The sequence below is a fragment of the Phaenicophaeus curvirostris genome, chromosome Z, assembly GCF_032191515.1.
Source record: "Phaenicophaeus curvirostris isolate KB17595 chromosome Z, BPBGC_Pcur_1.0, whole genome shotgun sequence".
Lineage (NCBI taxonomy): Eukaryota > Metazoa > Chordata > Aves > Cuculiformes > Cuculidae > Phaenicophaeus > Phaenicophaeus curvirostris.
The window spans coordinates 72,134,330-72,149,844 of NC_091431.1; the positions used below are offsets into that span (position 1 = coordinate 72,134,330).

Consider the following 15,515-nt stretch of genomic DNA (forward strand, 5'->3'; position numbering starts at 1 on the left):
CACTGCTACATTAGCTCTTGTTTTTCCAACAACCAAACAGGCATAGCACACTCCTCAGCTAAACTTCACAGTCTGTCGACTGGCCAGGGTTGCCACTGTCAGGCAAACCCACCTGCCAGTGGGGAAAGATATCTTGTTGGGGTTTTGGTGTTTCTGCCTTAGCGCGAATGGAAACTAGAATGCTGGAGTTTGGACCAAATGATGCATTCTCCCTATTTTCTCAGAAAGACATTCTCATCAAGTTTTGTGATGGGACAGAGCCTTCAGAGAATGTGATGAGCTGAGACAGTCAAAAAGTCTCATCCACTGTTTTTTTGGGTTTTGTTTTTGTTTTTTTTTTTTTTCTTTTAGATTAATGTTTTCATCCCATATTCCATTTAGGAAATAGTGCAGACATGCTCACTTCAGCAGAATCTCTCCTAGAACTGGAAAAAGTTCTGAAGCATCTACTTTACTAAGATAACAATTTATAGAATAATATTTGTTAGAAGCCTCTGCCAAATCATTGAACAGAACCTCCTAGAAGCTGTGCTAAAGCACATGGAGGACATGGAAGTGATTAATGGCACCCAGCGTGGCTTCATGAGGGTCAAATCCTTTATGACCAATTTAGTGGCTTTCAATGATGGAGTAACCATAACAGTGGACATGAGTGAACCAACGGGTGTGATCTATCTAGATTTCTGTAAAGCCTTTGACATGATCCCCCAGAACATCCTTTAAAGGTGTCATGATGAGACAAAGCTTCTCTGGAAGCACCACAAATGGAGAAGAGATGGTCTTGTTGGAGAATAACCTGTAGAAGAAGCAGGAGCAAAGGACTCCCAGAGCTATGTGATGGGGCTTCTCTCTGAGCAGCAGGCAGCTGTCTCAATCGCATTCTTGGTGTGGTCAGCTGCTGTACCCTGTGGTTAAGACAAAATCCATAACTCAAGATTTTACTGATTTTGAGCAAACCTCAAAAGACCAAATCAAAGTTTGAACAAGAAGCTAGAAGTGTGGTCATGTGAACAGCCTGTGAACAGATTTTCTCAGTTATCAAATGTCCATTTGTATAATGAGGCATTTTCAGGGAAAGTATCAGGAAACTTTAGCCTCTGTTAATTTACAAAAAAAACCAACAACCTGGCTTTACATTTGAATTGCGTGCAATTCTGTTTCCAAAATATTTTTATTTGTCTGGGAATAGTGAAGAAAAAGCATCGAGACTGTGTTGTATCTGAGATTATCTCTTTACTCTTCTGTAGTTTATCCTCAAAGACGAAAGAGAAGTGTTTCATTCAAGAACAATTCAAGTTAAGATTCTGATTGTGTGGAATGGAAAATGCTACACTTCGGGCAGGAGGAATGGCATTACGCAAGCCTCAAATGTTCACCATTTTATGTATTCAAAGTGTGTTTTCAAATAACTGTAAGATTCTCTCTTTTTTTTTTAAAAAAAAAGTAGAAATTTTGAAAGCTTGTCAGGAACATGTTTGGCCTCTGTACATTGTGTTGGTTAGGAAATGCTTCTGAAAGAATTTTTGGAGGGTACATTTCAGTCCTTTCTAGTCTGATATGGGGCAGTAGGAAAGGGGCTGAATGTGTATTACAGAACACCTATGTAAATTGGGATATATTTCTCCTGCCTTCCTTTAGGTGCCTAATTTATGTGCTTGAATTAGCTGCCCAAGTGCCCAGTATAGTCAGCAGAGTGATTTAGCATGATCTGGTATTTCCTCTGGAGGCCTTATGGATTCTATAGGAAAGCCAGGTTCCTAAATAAGGTGTTTGTCAGAGTTTGGTGGCCACGGCCATGCTCTATGAATGCTCTGCTCCACCTGGTGAGCTCCACCAAGCTTTTCTGCAGATGGAGCTGGAGGACCAATTCCTGCAATATTTCAATAGGTGTCATTTCAAACCTAATCTCATACCTGACCAGGTTTCTCCGTGCTATACCCTTAGTAACAAACAGCTCAGTCCTGCAGAGGAAACTTGGATTTGAATCCTGAGTTGATTTTTTTTTTTTTTTACATCTGCCTAGAATTTACTTTCTGTGGTTCCTAACTAAAGACTCAGCTTCTGGATGACAGAGGCTGAAATTGCAAAGGCCTTGCTTTATTCTCATCCCCACAGTCTAGGTTTTCTTTCTGTGAGAAAAAGCAAAGCCAGTCTTTAAATTTAAATGCCCAGCAGCATGCTCACACACAGATGCATGCACTCAGAGGGGCAGGTAGAGCACTGCAGGTGTGCTGTGACTGTGTTTGCATAGATAGTCCACTTTAATATCACCATGAAGCTAAAGGTCTTTAAAACCACATGCTTGTGGATTTGCAGCATAGGAATAATAGTACTGTATGTCTGAGAGTTCTCCAAATCCCTGCTGGCTGGCTGCAAAAGGTGCCTGTTACACTGAGGCACAGACCCGTGTTTGTCCTCCTTTGACAAGCAGAAATTCCATATGCGTCTCTGATACCTGTGACCACTGCAGACTGATACAGCAAAAGATAGCATTTCAGCCAGATGTTCATTTATTTGAAATCATGTTCGTGTAGACTGAATTGCAACTTTGAGCATGGGAACTTCCACAAGCACTGGCAAAAACGAGAGTGAGAAAACCTAAAGGCTTCTACTGGCACTGATGAAGAAATGTGGAAAGGCTTTGGACAGATCACTGAGCCTTAGTATTTCCATCTGTAGTGTGAGGAATAATGACTCCTACTTCTTTCATGAATGCTGTGAGATTTATTGAAGATAGGCTTTAGATACCAGCAAGGACTTTTTGTTTTGTGAGAATGGTGTGGTAAATGCAATTCTGAAGACCATGACAGAAAATGTGTTTAGTTAACTTTTTTAATTGTTTGTTCATTGGTTTATGTCCCCCTGCCACACATAAACACACAAACATACAGTTTTTACCCGCTGAAGCAGTATTTATACAAAATGTAAGTTCATGGCTTCTGGTGCAGAAGGGCATGCAATCTGATAGCAAAAATTGCCTGTTCTGGACATGTTTACAAGGAGATGACACCAGATGGAATCATGAATGTTGATAAGACTGAAAACTTAATTTTTGATACCTGAATCCTTGTAAGTTTAACAAACCTAAAAGTCTTCTTACGTGGGGCAGGAAAAATTTAAGTCAATTATTTTATCATGTGTCTTATACTGAATCCTAGCCTTTGTGCACAGCATTAGCTTCTCTTTAAATATTCCCCTCAATGGTAAAAGTAAATGCAAAATATGTTACATGTGGGGAAAAAGAGTGCCAGGAAGCTTTATTTCTCTCTTCATCTCTGGAGATGTTATACACGCAGGTATCTGGTATTCTCAATTATGCCTCACCTACCACAAGAGAAAAAAAAGTTGCAAAAAAAAAATTACTATAATAAATCTCATGACCTCTAGTCAAGGAAAGCCCAAATTCTAAGATATCCATAGTAAGCTGAACATTTGCAGCAGCAGGAATTACAAGTGCTGCACACTAAACTAAAGTCTCTGGCACTTTAAAGTGCACATTTTCAGCTTTGCCCTTTCCATAGTATTCCATGGGGGCCTCCCGTCGCAACTGCTGATAAGGTCGTGTGCAGGGTGGGTGATGAATCTGCACTGATTCAGAAGGTTTTTCTGTCTGGTTGCAGAAAATAGATATGCGTGTATCCTTGAGAGAAATCCTTAAAGGGGGCCTGTGCAGAAGTGTGTGCATTGTCTAGCAGAAAACAGAACAAAGGGTAGGGAAAAAAAAACACAAAAAAAAGAAATAATAAGTAAATATTTTACCTGGAGTGCAATTGATTTTTTTTTCCTTATTTGAAGTATGTTTTAAACAGATACTGAATAGTCTCTGCACCAGTGACTGTAACGTATGCTACCTTTTTGTACAGTGGTTTCAGATTCAGCTTTTGCTCTTTTCTTTCCTCCTGACCCACCCAAAATCCCCAAACCCCTTCTGAACACCTAGTGTGACATTTGGATTCAGAGGCCTCCAGCAGTTCAGGGGGTTGCACCTGAATTCTTATTTTGAGACTGTGAGGCAGCATACAGAACAGCAGAGAAATGTAAACCAGAAAAGACCAAATCAATACATTTGTCTATATTTGAAAGATTAAACAAGATAAAAAAAAAAGCAGCCAATGACTCAAACTGACCCCAGGGTTCCTCATGTCTTCGGATCCAGGATGTTTTGATTTAATGCTGATTTACAGATGTCTGTAGGACTTAAAACTGGATTGGGCATCGTACTTAGTGCCCTTTCTATAGTTCAGGGACAAATCTTGGTATTTGGTGAGGTCAGAGTTAATCTGGAGGAGTATTTTACATACATTTGCCTCTCTATAGTCCACACTTAACCAGCACAGAGCAGTAGCAACAGGAATAGCAGTAGTTTCTCCTCTGCCAGGTTGGTAGCTTGAATGCGTTGAGTCAATGGCATCTGGCTTTGCTCGCACTCGAAGAACCATGTGTGGTACAACACTGCCCACCTTTGTTCTGGTGGGAACCAAATCTCTCCAGGCTTGTCAAGGGAGCAAGGTAGCAAAGCCCTTCCTAGTAAATCAACTAGTGGGATACATCACTTTACAGCAGAGGGGAATATGACAAGTGAAATGAAATGTTAAATAATGGGAAATGTTCTTTTTGCTGCCAAGGATGAGGAGCGTATTTTGGGATGAATCCAGAACTGAGGTATGTCTAGGGATGAAAATGATTCCAGGGGAAGAGGGAAGAGACTCTGAATAGTGAGATTTATTACAGTGGGATCTAGCCTCCCAGAGGAAGGGGTTGAAGACACATGGCTGGAATTGCTTAACACCGGATTGGACAAAACACTGGAGGATACATGGAGAATATATAGTCACAGATTTTTGAAGCTAGAAAGAGCCATAGTGATCACTTAGTCAAACCTTCTGCATGACTCATACCAGGGGATTTGCCTAAATGTATTCCTGTTACAAGTCCAATAGCTGTCGTGCATTAATGCATATCAGATAAGATAAACACCTAGCCCCGATTAAAATGAAATGATAGAGAATCTGTTGTCATTATTATTTATCCCCCTCTTTAAAATGTGGACCTTTTTTCTCATCTCAGTTTTTCTAGCTTTGGCTTCAAAACCTGTATTGCTGCTAACTTGGAGGATGTTCTGGGGCACTCTCATCCCTGTGTATTTTTAGTCCCTTTGATGTGTATCTCAGGTGCTTGTAACACCAGGTTCACCTGCGCTTTTGCTGATCTCCCTCTCTCTCTTCTTAAGTAGCTTTTGGAAATATTTATCTTTTGCCAAGTCTTCCAATGCCAGTCCTTCAGCACAAGTTACATTTTGAAAAGAAAGAGATGTAACTTTGCTCCCTTAGTGATGGGCAAATACGTTTGGATGTCTGAAATATGTACTGCCTGCTTCTGATTTACCTGGTGTGCCAAGCTGCCTGGTTGGGGGACTGTATCTTTGGTGTCAGTATTTTTATAGAGTTACTCAACTCAAGCACACAGTCAGCACTTAAGAGGAAGCAATAACAGGACTGGGAATGGATTTGCTTTGTCAACAAGTGTAGAGCAAAGAAATATACTTTGGTGAGTGCTAGAACACAGTGAATTAAAAGGTCAATGTTCTAAAGCGCTGGCAGTAACCATAGCATCACTCTCTCTGGTCTTGTTATCTCCTCTCCTAAGGGAAGCATGTACATAGGAATAACTGAATTTCTGCCCAAGATCAAGAATTCAAGGATTTCTCAAGACCAGAATTTCCACACCGGATAAGCCAAATTCTGAGTCAGGAGTACTACAAACTTTGCTGTTTTGGGAGCTGATCCTAGGCCTCAACTTATATTAAAAAGCTTACCACATGTCTATTCAACTTCATGGGTGAAAGACTAGGGACTCAGCTGAATTTTATTTCTGTTTTCTCAGGTGAGAAGCTAGAGATGTTTGGGAGGTCATTTAAGCACAAGGCTGTGCTTAGGGTGCTTTGCAACTCTCTTTTCTAGACCACTGTTCACCTGTTCTCCCTTTTTCCGATCTGTGCTGCTGTTGATTTATGTGTGTAGAAGCCAAACCTAAACTTGGTCAGGGCCTCTAAGTAATGCTGCTGTACTTTAATAGAACTGTAGTTAGCCTGGTGTTGTTGTGAAAATGGTTGAGAAAGTCTTGAAAGTATAAAATCAAGGGACAATTAAATCTTGGGTTCAGCTCCCAAATGGGTTTCCGCTGGAGATTCACACTTAATAAAATACAGAAAATTGCATTTTATTTTGGTACATAAATATTGGTAGGGGGGACTGTGGCATTTAAAAGAGAGAATTGCTTGGCCAGAAAACTCACTTCAGCAAAATGATGCAGTCCAGTTGAGCCCCTTTTATGATCTGAGAAATGACTGTTTTTATAGCACACTAAATAAAATCTGCTATTTGAGCTGGAGGTTTATTAGTAAAGGTGATTATGCTATTGCTAGGAAGGAGAGATGAGTGATGAACATCAAAGCTGAGATGTGTGTCGTTCAGAAAAGCACACCAAGGCCCCAAAAATGTGTTGTCACTCATTATCACCTTCCTAGCATCACCACAGAAATATTTTATATCACTTATTGTTGTTGTGTTGTTGCTCTGAAACATTATTACTAGCCTAGTTCATTTTCCAACACTGGCAAAGCCTTTGGCATAAGTGTGGTGATGAGCCTGAGGAAGCACCTAGGTGGAAGAGGTATCCATAGGGAGCCAAATCCAGGGGATGGTAAAATTGGTTCTTACAGGAGAGCACTGAAGTTTAACCAGAGTGCTGGTACATAAAATCACCACTGTTGCAGTCTTGAAAGAGGACTTACAGGTAGGCATTAGCATCCTTATAGCACATGTCCATGCTTCAGGTGTCCTGATGTAGTGCTGGATGTCTTTCTTCAAACCTGCCTTCCTTAGGGGTACAAACTAAAATTATCCAACTAAGGACCAAAATCCTCAACAACTATGTCACAGGGGCATCAATTCCAGTCCAAAACTAGAGATGTTTGCCATGCTTTGGATGTCTTCAACACACGCAGTGAATTGTCCTCTAGGGAAAATTGGTTCTAGGGAAAAGGGAAGAGGGATGGATCACTTTCTATCTGCCAACCCATGGTAAAAAGTAGGTACAGGTTATAGGTAAAGTGGGAGGATAAATCTGAAACTCTACTCATGCCTTTTGCAAATGAAGCAAGTTTCATTGCATGTCTGCTTGGACAGTTAGAAGGACTGCATGAAGTGCAAGGAAAGATAAGCATGATCCTACTCCCTTCCATTAGGAGATAATTATTTTACTGGCAAAAACAAAGAAGAATCCTACTTGGGAGTCTGATCTGGCACCAGCAGTTTGAGAGACTCCAGAACATGTTCCATCTCTGGGTGGTACACCCCACACTGTTTGCTAGCTTTGCACAAAATGCAGTGACTTTTTAGTACATCACCACGGGAGACAGAATTTCATTACATGCAACCTCTTTTCACAGATTTTCCAAAGGGAACAGGCCTCCCATATTTTGCTGCAGGTCATTGATGTTCATCTTTTTGGGGTGAATTTGCTGAGGCCACAAGCAATGTTCTCTCTGAATTCATCATACAGGGCTCAAATCTTAATGAAAGGAGGTGGAAAGGTGCTGGTTATCTGACCTCTCCTGGAAATTTTCATGAGCTTTAACACAGCTGTGACTAATAGACGTTCCAGCAGATTTCTGGACTTTTTGCTAATGCTGTTGCACGTGCAATACTTCATGCAAGACCTTGACTGCAATCAGGGTGCTTTGAAAGAATTAATCTGGCGGTCAGTAACTGCTAAATGAAGTGCATGCTAAAAGAATGATGAGCTAACTGACTGGAGCTCACAGCTTTTATGAGCTTCTCTAAATGCCTGTTTTCAGGTGAATTCAGCATCTCCTTGACATTTAAAGACTCAATTTATAATCAAATTATTTAACTCTAGTGGAAAGAATCATTTATATTTCCCCCACCCCTTGGAAAAATAGAGTATTCAGGGTAACATTGCAATTCCTGTACTAAATGAAGGATAAAAGAAATCTTTCAATGCAAATTAAGCACTGCAGGCTTTTAAAAATTATAGCAGAAACAGTGCACAGCTGCTCACATCCTTATATCCAATTTAGTAATCTGAGACGTGCTGAAGCATAAATGCCATGGACAACACTACAGACCTTCCAGAGATTAATATCCCGTATTGCTTCCATTTCTGCATGTCCCAGTCCATCTTGGGATCCTCTGCTGTTTGATTTTGGCCAAGTCACTATATAAACGTATATATTGCCCCCTGCAATGTGAAATTACAGAGCAAAAGTGAAGAGCAAGAAGAGATAGAAACCTGGACAAGTAACATCATAGTTATACAGTGGGAAGAGGAGGTTGAGCTCCATGGGGCTGTACTCTTTCTGAAGGAAGTATGTTTTATATATGAATGATAAAGTTGTAATATCACTGCTGTTATTAGACTCATAAACAAGGCTTTTGGACAAATGAAAGAATGGAACTTAAAAAAGGAGTCTTGCTCTATGAGCCCTGGTTCACAGACACAATGTCTAAAATGTTTGCTTAAAAAAATCTTTTAAATAGCTTGAAGTCAAAAAAAGGAGCGAATCAGGGTTTTCTCACCAAATGAATGGATAGAAGTGTATGATTCTCACTATAGTCCACCTTAGCTAGTGCTCAATTTTTCTCTCCCTGCCATCTAAACTAAGGTGGCAAACTAAGTTATGCTTAAACACGATATTTAAATTGCATTGTTATGTCAATGGTGATGGGCTCTTTGTTGAAGATGACAGAAAAATCCCATAGTTTAGACTTTTCCTGGACTCAGTGTTTAATACAAAGCCCTGAAAAGAGCAGGATTGTTCAAACACTTCATAAAGGAAAGACATGCAGAGATGGGTCTGTCCCAATAGTAAGGTGAAGATCAGGCCACAGCATCAAATCCTACCTTTATAAACTGGCAGTGTTGTTGCAATTTGCCCAAATAAAATCCCCAGTTCCTATGTCTGGAGGATGGCAATGTCTGAAATATAGAAGAAGGCTGAAATAGTGTGCAAGTCACCTACTTTAAAGCTAGTAGGAAGATTTGTTTTGAATAACTTTGGAATTTCTTAATTGTTCAGCAAATCATGATGCTTTAACAGGAATGCCTGAAAAATTATGATTTGCAACTACGTGAGCATCTTTGGACCCTTTAGTTAATGTCTGTGCATTTTTTTGTATTTTACTTAAGACTATGTGCTTTATACAGGTATTCTCAAAACTATTACAGTGCAAAAGCTTGAACTTCAGTATCTCAGTATTGACACGATTACACAAATATGTCAGGAAGATAGAGGCACATAGTAATGTGACTGCAAATCTGGAAGGACCTTTAGCAGCTTCAGTGAAGATCTTCCTGATTTGCACTAGACTTGCACTAGAGTCTGTGATGTTTGCGCTCAGTGAATGGACACAAACAGATGATGTTTTGCTTTTAATTAACCCACTCCCACCCCATGCTGTGTCTTGCTCTCAAGTAGTCCCCCTGCAGCTTTGTGTTAATTCCTGGCTCCTTTCAATGTCTAACAAATGATCCTTGCTCCTGTGTGGTGGTGTTTGGGCTCTGTGCTATTGAAGTCTCAGGGAGCTGGTGAAGGAGTAAATTCCAGGGGTGATAGATTTGACAAACTGCTCTGGAAAATCACCCTTGTTTGGGAAGATAATGATGAATTTTATCTTAGTGCCTGCTGGCATGTTTTTCATTAGTATTTTAATAGGAATTAAAGCACCTGCATCAGTTGTGAACCAGATTCAGTGGGGTTTCTCGGAAGACCTTATTGCTGTTCAAAATTTCAGGAAGTGTCATATGCCAGTTTGTGATCCCTCCTCCCTGGTTAGAGCCACTGAGGATCTAAAGGACTTCCTGAAACTATTTCAGACACATGCTGTGATGAGCTAGCCTGACTTGATCAGAGGCTCCTCTTATAATCTGATCCCATTTCATGTCAATGACTGCTCAACCTGTAAGTCATCAGTTAAGTTCCTCTGACAGTGGTGTCTCCTTTTCTTGGCATCTTCTGTTTACAGAACAATGCTACCCCAGAAAGACACAATGTACTTAACAAAACAGATGAAATATCTTCAACCTGTAGTTCTGATTAGAGCCTTCAAGTGAGCAGTTTGCAGCTGTCCCACTGGGACCCAAGAGGAAATGCTCAATTCTGAGTGAAAGTATGAGCTGAGCCAGGATTATTTATTCATGTGTTGGAGATGGAAATCTCAGCTTTTTCTTCCTCTTGAAGGGTTTTCTTCTCCAGTAACATGTTTTCATGCATGTTGAGGAAGCAGAAACTGAAGAGAAAGCTTTTTCAAGAGGAACAAATCACCTGGATCTTTTCCAGTTTTTAAGAGCTCCTTGTGAAGGAGAGTCTGATTTTTCAGAATGCGGATGCCCATTGCATTTTCCACTTAATCTCACTGCCACTAGATATATTCATTCAGTATCAAAATCTCAGGCTGACCTTTCACTAGGCACCAAAGGTCTGTTATCAGCATTGTCTGGAGTACTTTCAAGTGTAAGCTTGAGTTAAAGTGAGTATGAATACAGGCTTGACTTTGCTCTGAGCTGGCTCACAAGGTTCCAGTGTGCATGCACTATTGCTGCTGTAGCCGAGTGCTCTGCCTGAACTATCCTTCATTTCATGGCTTGGAGACAACACCTGGCGACCAAGCATCTAGCCAGCCCTGATAGTAAGCAGAGGAAATGCACGCACACTTTCAAGCAGTCACAGCTTCACCCCATGGATTTCCAAAGAGTTCCCAGTTGACAAAATTGCTGCTAGAAATGGCTTGAAAGTTCCTAGACCACACAGAGGTATTATACAGTGTTTTGATGAGGTTTGTTTTTGCTGGAGAGGCAGGGGTGGCCCTGAGATAAAGGCAAGCATTTCCTAAGACTCTGATTCTAAGTGACATTATTCATTTAGGAAAGCCTTTCTGCTTTTTCTTTTCTTTTATATTCTTATTTTTTTCTTTAAATTTTATTTCCAGCCTATGAAGAAGATAACAAAGGATGGTATGTCCCCAGAGCAGATTCTGATGTGTCACTGTGTATGCCAATCCCCACAGACACTCCTGATGTTATTAATTTTTAAAACAAACTTGCTGATTGAGGTTCTGACTGCCTTTAAATTGTCTCTACAAGGAGACTGTGTACTAATTAACCCACAGAAACAATCAATGATCTACCTTTTTCAAGTTTCAGGGTGATTAGAATATGAAAATGAAGAGCACAATTGTGCAGATGTTTTAAAATCACAGCAGACTGCAATTAGTGACATGGGAACCAGCTGCTTATCTCTCCAGATAAAGCCTCTTAATAGGGAATTACACTTGAGGAGCCATTACACAGATGGATCTACGAATGATTTAAAGAGGGGGCGTTGTAGTATTAACTTTGATTTGCAAGCCAGATTTTGACAAGCTGTATGTGTGTTACCTCCACAAAAAGGTGTGTTTGGAGCAGAGGGGTATCGTCTCCTGTAAGCAATCAGATTTTTTTCAGATGATAGGTTTCTCTAATTGTGAATTTTATAATTATTGTTACTTTTAGTTATATTTGGTTTTATTTGGATTTTTTTTAAATTATTATTTGACTAAGCTCTTGATTTGGTTGCTGGCATCTCCTCCCATTTTTTTGCTTTGGAACTGGAAGCAGTCTGTGGATTTAGAGAGAAGCTTAGGCAGGAATTCAGGAGGCAGAGAGATAGCCAGTGGACAAATGAAAAGACTCCCAGAGGGATGGATTCTACTGCTGAGTGCTGCTTGCAGAGTAGGGTGCTGCTCATCATGGGACTGATACAGTCTTGTTCTCTTAGCTACAAGGGCTGCATGCCAGAATAAAATGATTAAGAGGAGTAATCACCTGTGCAGGTGCAGGGTTGCACAGCTCTGGCAAGGCAGATATAAACACGTAGTCTCACCTCCTCTGCTTTCTGGCTGGTGTTCTTACCAGTGTGTGAGATGTATCCTGCTCATAGTCCTACCTGATTGCCAAAGATGAGAACTGAAACTCAACCGTTTGGCACTAAAATCGTATTACTACTAATAAGGAGTTTAAAACTTCATTATTTTTTTTAGTCTAAGTTTTAGGATATTCTAGATCACTTTGCTCAAGCCTCTTAGCAATTATGAAAACTATTAGCTTCTTAACGTGCATTTTTTTTCTTTAAGGGAAACATGAGATTATCACCCCCTAAGCACATCCAGTAAACCTAGTATCAACAGAAGTATTGACCAAGTTCAATGAGATATGACAAAAATGCGTGGGTTAAAATATGCTTCTACTTTTGCAAAAGAAGAAGAAGCAGACTCCCAGTGTGGAATAGGTAACTGCTGAAGAAAACCCCATTTAATGAAACGGTAAACTACAAACAGAGGCAGGCGCTGAGGTTTGAAGTATTTTTAGGGTCTCATAAAGCGAAAAGTAAATAAAGGTAAATCTTTCCGTTTTCATGAAAAAGCCTACTATTCTTGATGCCAGTCTTGGCTGTGCTGCCATAGGAACTCCCTTCAAGTCAGCTGGTCCTTGCCAAGACCTATGGAGCTGCAGTATATTACATGTTTGCTGATGAATAAAGTAATTAATTTCTGTGAAAGGCATCAAGATATTCATTTCTGAAATGCCCCATTTCCCCTCTCCCTACTGACAGCTCTGGAGTCCTCAGCTAGCACAGCAGAGGCTCAAGTTAGCTCTGCTGGGGCTTGTTGGCTTCTTAGAGTGATGCTCACCCTGCAGGGAAAATTGAAACCCAGACATTAGGAGCAATGGGATCAGACAACCCAGATGGATACACAGGTAGTAAAATACAGTTGGCTGCATTACCTTCAGCTGATTTAGCAATGCTTTTAGGCAAACAGTCCCTAGTGAAATCCATTCTTTTACAGCCAAATGTTATCTGGTAGCTGTGCCACAGAAGAATTATTTTGGGGTGATATGAATGTGCCTGGCAAGGGAGAGTGAGTAGTAAATGTTATGTTGGACAAAGTTGCATGAGGAAACCTAGTGGACTGTTACATGCTTGGGCATATACATAGTTCTGACATCCCGCTTAGGAAATGGGGTCCCCTCATCCTGCAGACTGGTCCTTTTTTGAAAGCCAGTTGAAATCAGACCGCTTATCCATCTGCTTAAATGCCTCCAGAATTGGCAACTTTGATGACATAGCCATATTTTTCTCATAAATTGTGAGATAGATATTTTGGTGGCCTGCAGCACTGGAAAAGTGACAAGGCTATCATTAGGGACATGTTGGAAGTTGCATCATCAGTTTATAAAGTGCAGGCCAAACAAACGAGGCTGGAGAAGCCAAGCAATGTATCCACATTCATCTCTGACATATAGCTGACCTCTCAGTTCTGGGTCCTTATTAGGAGCCCTAAAATATATATTGGAGATTATTGCTCCTTTTAAACTAGAAATCTCTGTGTCTAGAGTGGACTTGAAGGGACCAGGGTGTTACCCCATGTGTTTTCACTCACTGCTGTAACCCTTTTTTTTTATTTTTTTTTCTTTTTTTATCTCCAAATGAAATTTTTCAAGTAATTTAGTTTCACAGCTCTGCATTTCAGAAATAAGTGAGTGTAAGGTGTTGCTTTGACTGCAGCCATAAAGCCAGGATCTATGCAGAAGCAGTCTGGTGCTGTCTAAGCATGAGTCCCAGGGTCCAGGGGAGGTCCTCATTTCCAGAGCTTTTCCAAGTCACAAATCACAGTACCTTGGGAGGATGATATTTCATGTAAGGCTTGGGTGGAGGGCACCCACCTCCAGCCCACTGGTTCCTCACCTCCCACACACCTCTTCATGCCCAGCTGACAGCCCTCCTTGCCTGGCAGCCTAGGGACAGGAGAAGCCCCAAACAACTAAGGCAATGTGAAGCTCGGGAGTTTTGTAATCAGGTTTTTTTAAAAAAAAATAATAAAAACAAAGAGTACTGCTGATTTTCTGCCTCATCCCAAGGACATAAATGCAAATAGGCTCCATTTTCCAAAGGACAGTATCAATAGCATGGATCTTGGGTCTTGGCTGCTGCACAGCATGTGGCTTTTGCATGGGAGGTCGCTAGGAGGTGGAGAAGGAGGAACTTATTCATTCCCCGAGGTCTGTTTATGCTTTCAGCTCTTTTCTCAGGCTGAAGAAGCTGGGCGTCGCTCACCCACGACATCTGCAGCTCCACCACAGCTGCATGCTTTCATTTTCTCACTCCACAATTCCTGGAAGTCTCTGCTTTCCCTGAGCATGGCTCGTTCATGTGCACAACAGCTGAACTATCCATACGATTTAAGAGTCCCTAATTGCTTCTCAGACAATGGACCAGAACAGCTTCATCATTATTGCCTTTTCCAGAAAAGCCACATGCTCATTTTTATGAGCCCATGAATGATATATCAACATCAATTTCCCAATATCGTGTATGTTTACTGGTCACTAAATAACGCATCGTGGGCTTAGGTATGTTTAGCACTTTTCAAATCCCTCTGAGGTTGCTTAGGATTGAGGATGCTTTGTTTCCCAGCTCAAAACCCTTTTATGCTGACAGCCTCCTTGTCCCAAATCTTCTGTTGCAAACACCCCAAATGGGAATATAACGTATCGCTACTGATTGATAGAAACTAAATTGTAACAGGGTGTTTGCAGAAACATGAGACAGTTAGCAGTTGTTTCCTATTGTTCTTTCCTTGGTTACACATTTATTTTAAGACTCTCATCATTTATTTGGCATTTGGAATGGTGTCATTACAGTTTGCTAAGAACAGTTGTTTGCAGTAGTAGGGGTACAAAATCAGTTGCACGGTTTGATCCAGAGCTTTAAAAAAAACCAAAACCATGTTAAATGTAATAGAATAAAATGAATGGCTAGAAGAGGAGAGTTAATGAAAGTAAGAAAAAACCCAACTTTTTTTCTTTTGCTTTAAGAGACTTTTCAAAAGGTTACAGCTGCAGCAAATGTAATTTCTTTAGCTGAAGAAGACCCACCAAGAAAAAAAAAGCAGACTTTCCTCTGCTCTGTAGCAGTCTTCAGCATAATTCTGCCCTTACTCTAACCTCTGCAGCTTGAAGAGCTGCTGTCAGATTAGAAATCATATTGAAAATATCTCTTACTAACATTGCAAATAGCAGATTATTAAAATGGAGAGGGAGTAATGCAAATCTTGAACCTGCCAAGTGTGCCTCACACGCTTGATGCTATGCATATGACTTTAAGCACTAAGTTTGTGGAAATGACTTCTATGTGGAAATTTAAGCAAGTAAATCTTTGCAGATTATGGCTTCACAATGAACTGGACTCATGGGTTTTCCTCATTTGTTACAACTTCCGAGATAATTTTGCGCTTTTCTTGTTTACAACAATGAGCCTAATTGCTGTTGTTGCACATCAAGTTCTGTGAGGGATTATTTTTCAGGAAAAAGGGATTCTCACCAGGAGGCTGACTTGCACCATTCGTCCATTGAGAGGGAATATTTTACTTATGTTTTGAATTAAAAATCAATAGAAT

The 15,515-nt window shown here is 40.5% G+C and overlaps 1 protein-coding gene across 3 annotated transcripts in view; it reads left to right on the forward strand.

Annotated features, from left to right (window-relative positions):
• Positions 1 to 15,515, forward strand: part of SETBP1 (SET binding protein 1) — a 262,079-nt gene that overhangs the window by 167,651 nt on the left and 78,913 nt on the right. The gene's annotated exons all lie outside the window — the stretch shown is intronic.